Raw genomic sequence first — 17,318 nt, 5'->3', positions numbered from 1 at the left:
CCATTCCAGCCCACAACTCTACACTCCATGCTATCACTATGTCTTTTAATTCTATGTTGAAGAACTTACTCTTCATTTGACTGCACATATTGTGAAAGGGAATCAAATATTTGTGAATGATAAAGTTGGTCCTCAATGGCCAATACCCATCATATTGATTATTGTTGGTATATAGCTCTATAAATAACACTTACTATGTTGTAGAGCGTAGAGTGGTTCATCTTGAGATGGAACCTTATTTCCTTATTTTATTTGTCTGTATTTTCCCAAGCCTATGACAGAGTCTGTCATCTGTAGAAGGACCTAAAGAAAGATAATTTGTTTTGTGAAAAAGAGGCTATGATAACAAAGGGGTTGCAAAACATGATTTTGCAGAAATAATTGGATTGAGAATGCCAACCTCAGGAAGGAGAACATGCTTGAGAGAGGGAGAGAGGGGTGTTGACACAGAGAGGGTATGGGGCTCCTGACAGCAGAATGGGGCCAGGTCAGGGATATTATCAAGGGGCAGATCTCGGTCTCATACAGCATAAGTGGAAGGCTTCCTTGGGAACCTGTGAGGTTTACGTCACTGGAGGTTTCAGGAAAGTCCTAATGAAAATGCCTAAAATAAAAAATAATGAAAATATCAATTGCTGGAGAGGATGCAGAGAAACTGGTCACTCAGATATTGCTTTTGGGGAATATAAAATGACATAGCCCCTTTAAAACTAAATATGCTATTAATGTACAGCCCAGAAATTGTATGCTTGAACATTTATCCCAGAGGGATGAGGACTTATGTGCACACAAACCCTGTACACACAGTTACAGCTTCTTTATTTGTTGTAAAAACCAAAAACTCGAAATCATCTCAGAACAAGTGAATGACTACACAAATTATAGTACATTCAGCTATACTCATCACCATTACCACTGAGCAGTAAAAAGAAACACTTAACACAAGCAACAGTCCGGAATTTTTTTTCCACCTTTTCAGGCTTGCATTAAGTGTTTCACGTTTATTCTTTTAGCTTTACAGATGAATTCACATCTAAACAATCCTATTGCAGCGTTATATTAATTACGCAGTTTTCCCAAGATGGAGAACATCATACTAATCTAGTTGTGATGTTTTAATGGTTTATAACTTAAATCCATTATAACATTATGGAATCCATAGTTCAGGGTTGTTGAGAAAGGCTTCAGAGAAATTTTTTATTGCTGAAGTAATACTATTTATGTAAAGAACAAAACCCCCCAATTTATCAAAAGTTTATCTAAATATTACTACCCATTAAAAATAAATTTTTCATACCTAAGTTTCATAATCATATGCAGATGTGTTAAATGTTACCATTTAGTTTTGAGTAGAAAAACATAAATCATTACTGTAAGTTAATAAATTTAGATGGCAAGAACATACAGAATATATGAGTGACTGAATTTACATTTTTTATGAATATAATTACTTTCTAGTATTCCAATTGCAATAGCAGTATGTTGAGACATATTGGCAATTTTCAGAAACCCAGAAGAGATCGTCTGCTTTGTATTACTTTTTCTTTACGAGTAACATTCAAGTTCATAATGCTTCTGCTTGTAAGCTAACAGTCTCAAATTAGTTCATATATGGATCAAACTTTTGGTCCTATTATAACTTTAAATGAGCTAGAGCTTGGGGATACATTTAGCAAAATGTGTAATTAAAAAAAACATTACTTCAGCACTACTTTAAAAATTCAGGTTATTAAAGAGGATGTTGTTTTCTAAACTGCTAATTTAATGAAATGATTAACATAAATCAGACATTGGACATTCCTAAGGGTATTTTTTTAAATCATTTCTGAGACAGGGTCTACTGTGTGGTTCAAGCTGAACTTGAACTCGCTATGTAGCCCAGGCTGGCCTCAAACTCATGGCAATCCTCCTGCTTCAGCCTCCCAAGTGCTAGGATTACAGGCATGTGCCACCATGCCCAGCCCTTAGGGTGTTGTACCTTATATATAGCAAATGCCTTCAAGAGTTAGCTGACTAGATTGGTGATACCTGTTTTTCCCTTTTGCTATTCCAAGTCCAGTTGGTTTATCTTGAAGATAATATTTCAAACTTCAATTGTAGAAGAAAATTATGCAATTTTCTCTATACAGAGAATTTACCAATTAAGAAACCGTTTCAGGAATTGTTGGAAGGTGAGTTATTCTGTAGTAACTGTACTTCAGGTGCTGTGCAGTATGCTCAGAAACAATCCACTTCAACTTCTGAACATTCACTTTGGAACACTTGTTAGATGAATATTCAGTTAAACATTTGGATACAAGCTCTTGCCAGGAGGTCAGATCTCTGCTATTAATCTTGGAATATTTCTGAAGGCATTCTACTCCTTCTGTTAACTCTACACACTTCTGTGCTTGGATCTTCAATGCAGTGATAGATAAGGCCAACACAAGAAGGCTTTGCTTTAGAAAATATGATCCTGCAGTGACATGCCTTAAGCTGAGCTCCTAGTCTTGCCAAATTTAGGCTATTTTTCCTTTGAAATGGCAAGCTCTCTTGAATGAATGAATAAAAGAGTTGTAGAAATTGAAAGGCAGTGGTAGCTTTGACTTTCCAACACAATTTCTCCAATAAAATCTTTTCCATTGGCATCAAGTCTGAAACCGTGAACTGATACTGACTTATTCAGATCAAGTCAGTTGCCAATGGGACATTTCTTTCCTCTTCTGTTGATTTTACAGCCAAACAAAAGCACCTCAGTCCAATACACCCAAGGTGTTTGGGCTGTACTTTCATTTTAGACAGGAATCTGTCCAGTAAATTCACAGCTAAAGTGTCTCCATATCAAAGCCAAAGAACTGAGTTAGACTAAGAAGATCTTTCACTTCAAAGTCCCTCAGTCTTGCAGTCATTCTAAGGCCATTGTCATGTGCAGATTCAATTAGTTTCAAGCCACAGACCCTTGGCTGACATCTAGCCTCCTGTTCCCATAGGGTATTCAGCTGGTGTGGCAGTTTCTGGGAGTCAGTTGTCAGGACTTCTGTCATCTTGGTAGAGACTGCGGCTCCTCAGTGTGACCGCCCTCCCAGACCTGCTCTCACCTCACCCCACGATATCGGATAGGAGAGGCCTAGGAGGCGAGGACACTCGAGGGCGGGAGGGGAGAGGCCCAGGGAGGGAGAACTGTCCTGGGTGAAGATCTCCGAAGCACACCTGGGTGTATACCGCCCTCCTCCCAGTCAGACCGCAGCGAAGCCACCTGGAAATTTTTTGATGCAATTGTATTGAGGATAAGAAATCTAACCCCAAGATAGGACATACTCTATGCTTTCATTTGTATATTTTTGAAATGATAATTCAAAATTAGGAACTCTTCAGTATTTTGATTTTGGTGGTGAATACATGAATCAACAAAGATGATAAAGTGGTAATAAAGTCACAAATGACTACAAATAAAGCTGGGGAAATCTGAATATGATTGGTGGATCATATCAATCTTGATACCTTGTTACTGATACTGTACTATAATTTTTGTAAGATGTTACCAAGGGAGGAGCAGAGCATTCAATCTACATTTGTAGATTACAGATTATTTCATTAAAAATTTCACTTGAAACATTGCACATGGTCAACAGTGGTAAATTATGTTGTAAAATTCCTGAAATAATTCATAAAATGTGCTGTACAGAATTGGTGCTCCGTGTTTGGGCCTGAAATTTAGACTCATTCAAACACAATGCTCAAAGTTGGACAAACTGACAAACAAGAAACACAAGCTAAGCAGTCCTTTCTCAGGGACCCTGTAGAGAGAGGTCATGCATCAGTTACTGTTTGTCTTAGTTATTTTCTCATTGCTGAGACAAAATGCCCGACAACCAGAGTTAAAAGAGGAAAGGTTTATTACAGTTCACAGTTCACAGAGTTTTTAATGCATAGTTGGTTGTCTCCAAGGCAAGGTGGCATGGCAGAGGGGCATCACAGAGGAGAAACAGTCCATGGCAAGCAGAAGGCGGCAGACAAGCAACAAGGGGCAAGCGACAAGCAACAGCAGCCCTCTTTCTGTCCCATATTTTATCCAGGCTACCAGCTCTTTAGAGGGTGGTACCACTCACACCCCTAATCCTAGCATCCACAGTGAGCCGATCACAGCATCACATTCTTGATCCCAGCATCACACACCCTAGCCACCTCCAAAAAGCCCCACCTTTAACTGCATGAGACCTTGGAGGGACATCTAGACACAAGCCATAACATTACCTGAGTGTGTAACCCTCAAGTGTCTTACTATTTAAAGAATGTATTACTTTTTGATTGTATTAATTGTAATCTATTCCCCTTATTTACCAAAGTCATACTGGATCATTATTTTCTCTTAAAAAATATTAGCCCACACTATTTCTATCTGGAATAATTTGCATCTCTCAATCATCTTTTAAGAATATATGTTTTTTATTATTGGTAAAATTGGTGTCGGTCACACACAGCACAACACTCCCACTTGTCCACTGAATTCTATTCTCTGTTGGTTAGTAGAACTTGACCCCTAACTTTTGCCACTGGATCATAGAAGCTCAGCATCACAGGGCTGGGGCTGTAGCTCAGTGGTAGAGCATTTGTCTAGCATGCATTAGGCCTTAGTTTGATCCCCAACACTGCAAAAACAAATAGAGAAATGAATAAATAAATTTTAGCATCACAGAAGACAACAACAGTTCTTGAATTCAGCATTCAAGCCATCTGAATCAGATTTCTATAATTTACTGATGAATATTTAGTGGGATTTATTTGATTCCCTTTAGTTCCTGAGGGAGGGTGGTAATTGCATATTAGTATAACAATTTTTAAAACTCTTTCGATAGTAGCTTTCTTACCACCTTTTCTTCTACCATGCTAGTTAGTGGTGTTTGCTTTCCCTTTGCCCCTTTGAGATATGATGGAATGAGCCACATAGCAATACCTCAAGATTTGGAAACAATGACACTATATTACAGGTAATAAATTCTATAAAGTAAGTGGGCTTTTCACTTGGGACTGTCCGAGAAGACCTACTTATGTCACTGTAGAATCCCTTATGTGTTAGTCGGTTTTCCATTGCCTTAACAAATACCCAAGATAAATCACCTTATAAGGAGGTAAGGATAATTTTGGCCCAAGTTTCAGGCCATGGATGCTTGGCCCAGTTGTTTTGTGCCTGTGGTAGCACAACATGTGGCGGGGAGGAGATGGCAGGGATGGATGACTGTTCATGTCATGGTGGCCAGAAACAAAAAAGAGAGATGGGAAGAGACCAGAGCCCTGATGTCCCTGACGACCTAACTTCCCTCTGTCAGTCTCACCTCCTCCCAGTAGCACCAGAGCCTGGCAATGAAGCCCTGGACACATGAGCCTTTTGGAGACTGTAGCACGGTGGATGGTGATTTGGAGTGGCCCTTATAGTACCTTGGATGACCCTCAGCTGCCTGTTCTTGCCTTGGGTCCCTCAGCTGGTTGCTTAGCTGCCACGAGTTCTGAAGGTGGCTTTGGATCTCAGGCTTGTGTGTCTCTTGAATGCTTTCACTTTGTGCTTGCACTAGTGACACAAGCTGAACAACTTTTCATTACGTCATAAAAACGTGAGAAAGGAAGGTCTTCCTCTTTAATTACTGTTGGGTTTGCCATTATCGTAAATGAAATGCACTGTAAGAATCATCTAGTTCAATTTATTGCCACCAAAATTTAAGTCTGTAGGGCAATTCCTATGTCTTTGAAGTATGTATTGATATGTAGAGAGTGACCAAGATAAATAATGGATAAACAGGCCAGTTGCATTGAGCTGAAGACTGGTAGGTGAGCAGACAAAACCAGGTCTAGAACCGATGGCTGGAGTCATCCTCCACGTGAGCTTAGATGGAAAGATACGTTGTCTAAAATGTTCAAAGAACAGGAATAACAGTTTTTCTGATTAGTCTACAAAATTATTAATCATTTTTCTCTGTCAGAAAATCTTGACTTCAGAATTTAAACCATCCTCCCTTCTACTTACTCTGGAATTAGGCTGAGGATCATTCTACTAAATAATCCTTCACTAAGGCATGTTATTCCTCTTTTAATAAAAATAAGATCTTTAGTTTCCACACAATGTGTGGTTTTGAATAAATTTACAGGAAAACTTAGTCTTTGGAGAATGTTCATTTTCAATGTTTTGATCATTAAAAGAAATTGTGAGCATCAATCATATGCTACGGAATAGTCTTCAGCTACTAAAAGAATTTTTTAAAATGCTGTGTGTAACTGGGGATTTAGGTCAGTGGTTCCACCGCCTCCCTTGCAAGTGCAAGGTTCTGAGTTCGATCCCCAGTACCAAAAAAACAAACAAGAAAAGCTATGTGTAATGGTGTAGAAGATTCTAAAAACTTATTAGATGAAGCAAAGTTGCAAAAATAGATATTCTTTAGTTTGATTATGTTTATCAAGCATAATTGAACAAAATGAATATATATGTATATATGTAAGTATAAAGATGCATGGAGATCTCTGCAGAAATATAGCAAACTTCTAGCTATGATTATTCCTAGAGAAGAAATAGTAATGAGAATAGGAGCAATTTTACTATAGATTACATTTAGTCCTGTGTTTAAAAATAGAAAAGTATTGATATATTACTTGAAAAATTTTAAGTCATTGTAGGACCCAAAAGTAGGCACCCTCACAAACAAACAAAAAAACCCCAAAAATCTTAACCATAGCTCACAAAACACATACCCCTGTTAAATACCTGTTCCATGTTGGAAGTCCTTTTACAGTCCACTGATGGCTAATTGAAGGCTCTGTTCTTTGTTAGCCAACTACAAGCCACTTCAGCGTCTTCTTCTAATCCTAGTTCCAATATCCCCAGTTACACTTTATGAAGTAGAATCTTATTTTTAAGTTTCATTCAGTTCTCACTTTGGAAATACTTTTGAACACTTGTGCAGAAAGTCTTTGTTCAAAATCTTTATGAAACTGAGCATATCTCTCAAAACTAAAATCAAAGGGTTGAGAGTTCAGTGGTAGAGAAAGCCCTTGCATCTGTGAAGCCTGTGTACAATCTCCAGCACCAGAAAATAGGCAAAACAAGACAAACAAAAAGCATATTACATCAGAGTAGGTTTCTCTGAATTTTCTCAGATTTTTCTAGTTTTTTATCAAACACTTCCTTGGCAATCAGCAAGAAACACAAAGCATAGATGGTTGGTTTTATTCTGCTTAACACATATCTAGTGGTGCATTAACATTTGGGGATCCACAAAAATCTCTGGCTCTCTCTATATAAATAAATGTTTCACTAGCCTTTGGAAAATGCTAATTATTTTTCTTCACTATAATTACATTGGAAGACATTTCTTAGTGACTAAGGGTCACTCTCTCAGTGGAGAAATGGAAGCAATTGGAAATGAGAATAGGCAATTTTGTTCTTTTAGTTATTCTTTACATTGTAATTTATGGAGCAGTTCCTACCTGCCAGACGGTGGACTGAGCTCTGGGTAGACAGTCAGTGGGGCTGTGATTCCTGGCAACGAGTCTCTCCTTGCTCAGCTCTGACATCAGCTGTCCTTAGGAAACAGAAGTGTCAGGAATGGATGCCGCGGGAGCACAAAGGACGTACACAAAGGCTTCTATGTCATGATTGCCACTCATGGTAGGGCTGTTTGGAAGGTGAAACTCACTCTTAAGTTTTGAAGATAGGAGAAAGCACTAAGAGTGGAGTGGATTTTAGATGGAAGAAACACAGTTACTCTCGAGAAACCAAACCCTATTGAATCATGAAAGCATGAACTTGCTGGGGGTTTGAGGTCAAAATTGTCACATATCGGCAACTTCCTGTGAAGCAGCTAAATAGTTCTCTGTGACTGGAGGAAAGAGTGCTGGGATGCAGTAGCCAAAGGTGAGTGGAGACTGATGAGTAGGCCCAGCTGCAGAAGAGCCACATCCACCCTGTTGACACTTTGAGCCAGATGCTGTCTGTCATGAGGGCCATTCTGTGCATTGTAGGATATTTAGTGGCATCCCTGGCCTCTACCCATGGATTTCAGTACTTTCTTCACCAATTGTAACAACGAAAAAGTCTCAGATGTTGCCTGATATCTCACAGGGAAGGGTGTGAAATCTCACCAGTTTGGGAATACCGAGAAAAATGATTTGAACATAACCTTGAAAACATGGAAAAGCATGGAAGCAGTTCATGAAGAGTATTAGATTTGCTCTGGCAGAAACTAAGTTGGCAGGAATCAGGAGATGTGGGCACATGTAGAGCTCTTTCCCTCATCCAAGGAAGAAAGATGGGAGATACTGAAACATCAGGAACAGAGGTTATGCAAGTTTGGAAACTGAAACTATAGGAGTGTGGGAGAGAAGTAGGGGTAGGGGTGTGAATGAAAGGAAGGATTCCGTCATGATTCCAAAACAAAACATAAGATGGTGAGAATAATGGAAGCTCTTGAGAGGCCAGCACTATGAGGATGGGGAAGGAATCTCTGGAAGTGTTCTCCTTGAAGCTCGGGAATACTTACTTCCTACCTCCTATCAGGTGGACTGGCTGTCTGCGGAAACCACCTATAGACCTTCCATTGTTAATTGCTGACATTGTCAGGTTTTGCATTTCCGTGTGGATTGAGAGTCATTCGTTTCCTGATACCATGAATGTGTTATGCTTTTTCCATGCCAGATCATCTCAAGGGCGATCCTTCTACCAGTAAGCTCTTCCTACCTCACTTCATCCACTCATTTCCTTAAAGTCTTAAAAATAACTTCACCAAGAAGACATTCCATGACCTCTGTCTACACCCTGAGGCTGGGCTAGGTATCCCAGTTTTATTCTTTCATAGTACCTGGTAATTAATGGTGGTACTTCACTCCTGTCCAGTTGTTCCCTCAGGATGACCACTGTTTCTTTACTGTACCTCTCCCTGTAGGCGGGAAGCTCAGTGAGGGCAAGGACTTTCTTGTCTGTCACCATGTTCTCTGCAGTCCCTGGCATACAGCCTGCCATTTATGGGCAGTTAACATACAAGTTTCACCAGCCATCCCAGTTTTGAGGTTGGGGATACTCAAAATTGAGTGGACACCAGATTATCACATCTGAAATGTGGCTTCCATATATGTTTTTATAGTCTCAAGTTGTGTCTATTTAGCTAGAAATGTCTTGTTTGTCCTTCTTTATGGCTGAATAGTACTCCTTGTTTAAAAAAACCCCCACATATTCTTTATCCATTTATGGATTAATAGTAATTTGGGCTGTTTCCAAGATTTAGCTATTACAAATTGTGCCACTATAAATATGGGTGTGCATATATCACTGTGGTATGATGTTTTTAATTCTTTCAGCAAGATACTAAGAGGAGGAATAGCTAGGTCAAATGGAACCTCTAGTTTTAGTTTTTTCAGGAATCTCCACAGTGGTTGCCCCAGTCTATGCTCCCACCAACAATGGAGGAGAGTTCCTTATTCCCCACAGCCCCGCCAGCATTTGTTATTGGCTCATTTCTTGATAGCAGCCATTCTTTCTGTAGTGAAGTGGAATCTCAGCATTGTTATAATTTACATCTCTTGAATGACCAGTGATGTTGAACATTTTTTCATATATTTATTTCCTGTTTCTACTTTTTCATCTGAGAAGTGTCTATTCATTTCAGATGCCTATTTTGGGATTGGGTCTTTAAATTTGGAGGGTCTGATTTTTTTTTTTTAGTTCTTTATATATTTTAGATATTAGTCCTTTGTCTTTCACTTAAGGCCATACTCTTAAGTAAAATAAATTGGACACACATGTGTAAATATTACATTGCTTCTCTGGTGTTAACCAAAATTGTGGGCCCGGTATTTAGCTCAGTGGTTCTGCTGGCTGCCTCACAAGCACAAGGTCCTGAGTTCGATCCCTGGTACCAAAAGAAAAAAGAACCAAAAGTGTAAAGAAGGACCAAAATGTATACTATATATTGTGAAATAGGAAGAAAATGCTCAAATGGGAAGGGGAACTAGGGCAGAGGGAGGGAGAAAGGAAGGAAGGGCAAAGAAAAAAAGAGAAAAGAAGGAAAAAATGGCAACAAAGCTTTTGTAAATAAGGGGAAAAAGGGTTGAAGGTAGGGGAATGGGAAAAAAAGAGGAATCAAAGATATATCATGTACAGGTGCAAACTCTCTGTGATGAATGTTGTCATTATGTATATCTAAAATGTACCAATAGACTTAATTAATACATATATGTTCTTTTACTTATTTTTTTTTTTAATTCTTTTACTGGTACATTTTAGGTATACAACACATTTACATTTCTCATTGGGAACTTGTACCTTTACATGATGCATCTTGGTTCCTATTTTTTCCCCTTCCCCTGCCCTCCCTTCACACTCTCCACCCTTCCCTATTTACAAAGACTTTGTTTCCATCTTTCCCATTTCTCATCATTTTTCCTTTCCCTTCTTTCCTTTCCCCTGCCCCTACCACTATCCCTACCCCTTTGGACCTTTTCTTCCTATTTTGCATTATCAATTATTCATTCTAATCATTGGTACATTTTAGGTATACAACATAATGACATTCATCATTGGAAATTTGCACCTTTACATAATCTCTCTTGGTTCTTACTACATATATATTCTTATAACACATAGAATTGGAAGGAACCTCAGAGTTCATTTCGTTCCGACTCCCACTGAGTGAGTGAGGGACTGATGCGAAGGGGAACAGGACCGAAGGAAGAAAAGCCCACACAGGGTATGTTATTGGAGGGCCAGGGATTTAGCTCAGTGGTTCCGCAGCCTGCCTTGCAAGCAGCAAAGTCCCCAGTTTGATACCCGGTACCAAAGAAAAAGTACAGAGTATGTTGTTGGGGTTCTCCTTGTGGGTGGATGGAAGCCACTCCCACCTCTCAAAATGGCCTGTGCAAGGACTGACAGGGAAGAGCCTGAAGCACTGCCTCCTGTCTCGTTGGTGGGGAGCTTCCCTGGGTGTTAATGCCCACCTGATTGGGGCTCATACCTGTGTGCTCGCTGGCCAGGCTCTCTGGGGTGGAGGGAGAAGCCACCTGGTATGCCAAAGGAGACCTGCTGTCAGCCAGAAGGGAGTGAAAGACCTCAACAGCCACAGCCACAGAGACTCTGAGGGCCCTGGAGACCTGTAGTACGTCCACACCCCGGGGAAACGGCCTTCTAGCCTGGGAAGCGTCAGTTGCTAAACCTCCCGGGCCAGCGCCTTACTTTCCCCCAGACGGGATTAAGCATATTTCAGAGGGAAAAATCAGCCTCTCCTTGGCTTCTCTTTCTCAGGCTGCTGCTACAAGGACTGGGTAGGTAAATTGGGAGGAGGTTTCCAAAAGGGAACACTATAGACAGGGTGGGGAATGGAGCTTCTGGTTTTTTCCCCTATTATTTTTATTTATCACTGTAGTAAATTGTTTGTAGCTCCTGGAATTATTATTGGATCTTAAGGATGTGTACCTCCATTTACTAATCACAGTATAGCTTGATTAATTCATACAAGAATTAGATTCACCCTCAGAATTTCCAGTTTCCCTCATATTCACTGCATACTAGATGCAATGCTATTTTTCAGTTTTAATGGGAACTTTCTCTTGAATGCTCTGTTATTATAAGGAAAAAATGAGCTTGAACATTGTGGAACAAAATGTTTTGATTCATAGGGAAAAATTATCTCATGTGGCCATAGTAAATAAAAATCTATCTTCCATGAACACATTAAGTCTATATGTTATAGAATAGTGCCATATATATGTGGATATATATGGATAGACATATCCATAGCTACCTAAGTAATAAGTTAAAACTAAAGCTTCCAATAAATTAGAAAGTGTTATATAAAATAGAGCTATAATTTTTTTATTCACATTTTAAATTATTTCCTTAGTATTTCATAGAGCTACTTTGATGTAATCATTTTCTTTATAATTCTAATTTTGTCTTTTTACAATGCATAAAGTATCTTAAATTTAAACAATAGCTCTTTGGAAAAGTTGATTAATGCAATGAAGGTCAGTGTGGTAAAGATTTTTGAGAAAAAATGTGTCGTACTGGTATTGTTTTGTTTTTATTATAGGAGATATAAAACTATGCATAATCTTATTTATTCCATTTATTTTCTAGTTTTTATAAATTATGTCCGACAGTTATCCTGTCATAAACATAACTGACTAACCTTGTGCCTGCAATGTATTCCATACCATTCTCTCAGCATGAATAGGCTTGAAATCTTTTAGTCATTTTCTCAGCAACCCTGATGGTAAGGAGAGTGCTAAAGCACTGGAGAAGAATAGAAGTATAACAAAGACTGAAGCCTGTGTAGGAGGATATTCTATGTGGAAAACAAGAATGTTCCTTTCCCTTTACCTTAGAATCAGATTCCAACCTCATTCATTCACCTCTCTACCTATTTATTCTTTCAGCAAATTTTTCCTGACTGCCCTTATGTGCCAGAACTGCTCTACACATTGAGAATACAGAGGTGCATGGGACAGGCAGGTCCCTGCTCTCAAGGGGTCTATGAGCAGGAGAACAGGGGTGGGTGGATGGAAAAATGTCAGCATTCAAATCAACAGCTAGCATGGAGGAAACAAAGCAGCTCAAGGAGAAAGAGTCCAGGGACATCTTCTTGGATAGGACTGTGAAGGGGGCTTCTCTGAAGAGGTGACATGTAAGCAGGGATCAGAATGATGACATTCAAGGCTCTGAAAGGACAGCATTCCAAGACATGATGTGCAGAGGGCTGACAAGGTACTGTAGTGTCTAGGTGGAATCACATCCTCCATGTGGCTGGAGTGTCCTAAGGAGAGGAACATCATAGGACACGAAGTTGGAGAGACAGTAAAAATCAGATCGTGGTGGCCGTCCCAAGCCATAGCAAGGAACCTGTGTCTTATCTCAAGAGTGCTGAGAAGTCTGGAGGGAGCAGCGGGATGGACACGATCCTGTCTAAGTTTGGCTGATGGGTGGCTAAGACCATGGGGAGAAGAGTGGACATGGATGAGTGTTGCAGTTCTGTGGGAAGGAGGTGAGGGTGACTTGGATGAGCCCACCATTGGTGGGACTGGAGAGGTGTTCCAGTCCTGGAGTGAATTCTGGGGTACCACTGAAAGGGATCAGTTATGGAATCCATGCAGTGGAAGCGACAGCAGAGACTCAGGGATCACCCCCAGGTTTGGGGCTTGGGCAGGGTGAGTGCTGTCACTGTTAACTGGGATGGTGACAGTGAGGGAAAGAGCAGACCTGTTTCACACCTGTATTTGAGATGCTTGCTGGACATTGGCTTAGAGATGTCAGGTGGGCAGGTAAAGATCGCGGTGTGGAGCTCAGGGACAAGCATGCAGATATTTATTGTTACGGGGTTGGTTCTGCAAATTCCAGGATTTCCTTCTGCACCATGAAAAGGGATTCCCTCATGTTTTTTCTAGGTCTTTTTTCCCAGTAATCTTTGCAGAATAGGCTCCTGTACATGGAGGCCTCTTTAACAGAAGCTTTCGGGGAGCATGGGAGGACATGCTGGTGCTAGGGTGATCCTGAGATTTAGAACCAGAGAATATTGGCTTTCAGTTCTTGCCTGGCCACTCCCTTCTCAACCTTCAAATTCCTGATCTGAAAAGCAATGATAATGATAATGATAGCAGTCAGCTCGTGGGATGACATGAGACTTCTGTATATAAATATAATTGTGTTGTTTCATAATCAGATATATCCCAAGAGGTGCATCATTGTGCAGACATCATAGATTGTACTTACACAACCTCAGTGGTACACATCTACCACTCAATATGGCCCCTGATGCAATCAAGAGATCTGGTGGTGAACATGAGATTTATGAGGCTGCTGCCTACATAACACAGCAAACTGCTTTACTGTAAACATGTTTTTCTAGTAAGTAGGAGTATACTCTAAAACAATAATAAACAGTACAGTATAGTAAATGCATAAACCATAACATGCCATGTATTTTGTACTAGACTTTTGTATGACTGGCAGTGTAGTAGGTTTGTTTACACCAGCATCACCACAAACACTTGAGTAAGGCATTGTGTTGTCGCTCAATGATAGGAATTTTCAGCTTGGTTAAAAATCTTGCAGAACCTTTGTAGCATATGTGGCCTATCACTGACCAAAACATTATGTAGTGCATGGTGGTATATAAATATATTTGGTATACAGTAGGTTCTTAATAAAGGTAATTAAAGCTGTATTTTAATCTATATACAGAGCGAAGATGGGAAACTGCATTTAACCTTTTTACATCTGAAGCCTTTTAAAAAGCTTGCTTTTTATCAGAAGTTTTTGGGACTATAGAGTTTCTTCATTTATTTCTCATTAAACCTGAATAGTTGGGTGTTCAGACTCAAACCACAATAATGAATTAGTATTTTTTATATATTTACTCTCTGTTGCCCTCCTCACAAGTCTTAGAGGCAGTAGTTTAATCAATAAGAATCCTTTCTGTTTTCCAATGATTAAAAAATGTTTTGAAATCAAATATGGTGTATTCTTTCTCTAGCAGCAGCGCAGCTACTTCTAGGAAAGAATGAAAAGACTCAGCTAAATAAGTTTACATAGCCAGCATTTCTTAATTGTTGTCATGTGTTTGTGTCCAGAATGCATTTAATTTGGAAGCATTCCCAAGACATGTAAAAGTGAATGCCAACATTTTTCAGGCACAAATTGGACTTAATAATGTTTGTATCGAATGCAGGCATTTGGGGGGTTTTTTTCACAGAAATTCTCTCTGCACATGCTGAGAATACGTCTGGTACAGTGACGCTTATTAAAGCTTTTCTCAGTCAATTAACCTCCATTTATTGAGCCCCTACTATGTGTAAAACATAGAACTAAGTGTGTGAGGAATGTAGATAAGAACCATGCATGGTCCTAATGTCTAGCTTGCAGACTCATTATTGAGAGAAAAGAAAATCCTCACAGAAACTTCGTGCTACAAGGAACCTGGGCTGCTATCTCCGTGCTTCTTGTTCAACCAACGTGGCCTTTTCTCTAGCTTCCCCTTGTGGTGTTGTCTTCCTGGGCCTGATCCCTGTTGGTGAGGGACTTTCTAAATCCATGGATCTCATGTTAAAACTTGAGACAACTTTGAACCTTAAAATTTTATCCTAGTATTATACAGAGATCTCTGCAGCTTCTACCTAACCTTTCCATTCTATTCCATGTCTATAAAAATTGGAAGATCTCCATAGTCTTATGTCTGAATAACTAACATTTATGCAGTGCTGGAAGTTTTCTAAGGGCTTTTGCATATTTTCTCGTTTCAGTATTCATGGCAGGTGAGTTAGTGAACTTTCTGTCACTATAACAACATACCTGAGATAATCAGCTTAGAAAGAGGAAAGGTTTGTCTTGGCTCACAGTATTGGAGATTTCAGCCCATAGCCAATTACCCTTGATGCTTTTGGGCCTGTGGTGAGGCAGCACATCACGACAGGAGCTTGTGCTAAAACCCTTCAGCTCATTTCTGAGAAGTGAGAAGAGAGAGGATGAGACCAGAATCCCACAATCCCGCTTGAGGCCCTACCTCTTAAAGGTTTCAACGATTCTTATGAGTGCCAGAAACTGGGCGTCTAACCTTTAATACATAAGCCTTTGGGGAACACCAAATCCCAGCAAGGACTGAGTCTTATTCTCCCTGCTTTAAAGATGAGGGTGCTAGGTCTTAGAGTTAAGTGGGGTAAGCTCAAGATGGCCAGTTAATGTAATAAAAATTTTAGCCTTAAAGTTAAAACTCAAAGATCCATGTTCTTTCCACATCATTAGCTAAATACTATCTTCTCTTTAGACTTTTTGAGTGAAGATGATTATAGGGAAAGACAGCAACACAAACTGGAAGTGGACACGAGGTTTGGTGGAAAAGGATAAACACATTTTTTCTTGTTGTGGACTATGTGATCTCAGTGGAATTTTTTTTTCCCAACAGATGCCAATATTTTCAACAGAAAAGGATGATTGAACAATAGGAAGTTTTTCCAGAGAAACACAGTCCTTACAAAGTTAGTATAGGATAGCTGGGTTAGCTCTATGGAGTGGAATGCTCATTTTCCCTCTCAGCCTTCATCTAATGATCTGCATTTCCGGGTTGTACGTGCAAGTGCTATATTGTAGGGCTTCTGTGGCTCCATGGTAAAAACACAGAAGAGGTTTTCAGATGCTATCCGCCCCCCATGATATTTAGATTTTGGGGGGGGGGTCTGGCTATTATTTATCACTATTTCCTTTGAATCTGTTTTTGTTGTTTGTGATTAATAGGGAAGCTGAAAAATACATTACCAAGAGCTTTCTCCAGAAAGGTTTTTGAGGTTAAATATATCTAGATTTGGAACTTTATTTTCATTTCTCATTTAGCTTCTCAATCCATTTTTGAGCCTCTAGAATGGCTTAAATACAATATCCGAAGCATTGGCTAACTCATACTTCTCGATATATTTGTTGTTCTTTAGTGGATATTTGTGTACATTCCTGCTGTGTTCCTGGAACTCAGAGAAATGTTAAGATGCCAAATAAAATGCTCAGAGAAGAATTCACAAAGAAAAGGACATGAAAATAGTCTTAAAGGATCTAGATAGTGAATGCATTGTTTTGGAAAGACATTCTCTCTCCTAGCATCTGCCCTGACTATGAGCAAGACCTCCATCCTTCTCTGACCTCCTGTTGAAACGAGAGTACATATCATGGATGGTTTGCATCTGTTGGCCCGTAAGGGTATTATTGTCCATAGTTTCTTTATCTGACATGTGTGATAACTTGATGCTTTGTGTTTCTTCTCTAATAATGGAGATTAGGACCAGGTTGATAACATTCTAGGTCATGCAAAAATGTTGAATTCTGAGTGTAATTAAAGTTAGAACACTCAGGACTCTGCCAAAAGTCAAGTGACTGTAGATATTTGGGTTTACCTCTAGAATGTCTATTCTGTCCCATTGGTCTGTGTGTGTTTTATCCAAGTGCTATGCTGTTTTTGTTACTACAGCTTTGCACTGTGTTGTAGTCAAGTAGTTAATGTTTCCTGTTTTGTTCTTTTTGCTCAAGATGGCTTTGTTTATCTAGGTTCTTTATGGTTCCACATAAAATTTAGAGTTGTTTTTTTCAAGTTCCATGAAGAATGTCACTGGATTTTGAGAGGATTGCATTGATCTATAAATTGCTCTGAGTGGTATGGATATTTTATTTTATTTTATTTTCATTTTCTCACTTTACTGAGTCTTTGGCATTAGGGTTCTTCTAGTTATTTACCTCATCAGTATAAGATCCACCCATTATTTTCTCAGCCGTAGCACTAGGGTCCCCGAGTTCCCCGTGTTCAGGACTCCAAGTGCTTCATCTCTAGGAA

At 39.5% G+C, this 17,318-nt stretch overlaps 1 protein-coding gene and 1 pseudogene across 5 annotated transcripts in view; one reads left to right on the top strand and one right to left on the bottom strand.

The window, feature by feature from the left end:
* The window catches only part of Pld5 (phospholipase D family member 5), a 365,640-nt gene that overhangs the window by 112,535 nt on the left and 235,787 nt on the right, over window positions 1–17,318 (top strand). The window lies entirely within an intron of this gene.
* LOC106010065 (cyclin-G1 pseudogene) lies at window positions 2,142–3,072 on the bottom strand (annotated as a pseudogene).

This window comes from Heterocephalus glaber, unplaced genomic scaffold (genome assembly GCF_053883595.1).
Source record: "Heterocephalus glaber isolate CG9 unplaced genomic scaffold, H.glaber_assembly_v1.0 deba00001600, whole genome shotgun sequence".
NCBI classification, from domain to species: Eukaryota; Metazoa; Chordata; class Mammalia; order Rodentia; family Bathyergidae; genus Heterocephalus; species Heterocephalus glaber.
The sequence above is the reverse complement of the archived record's forward strand: the minus strand, read 5'-3'. Positions and strand labels throughout refer to the sequence as shown.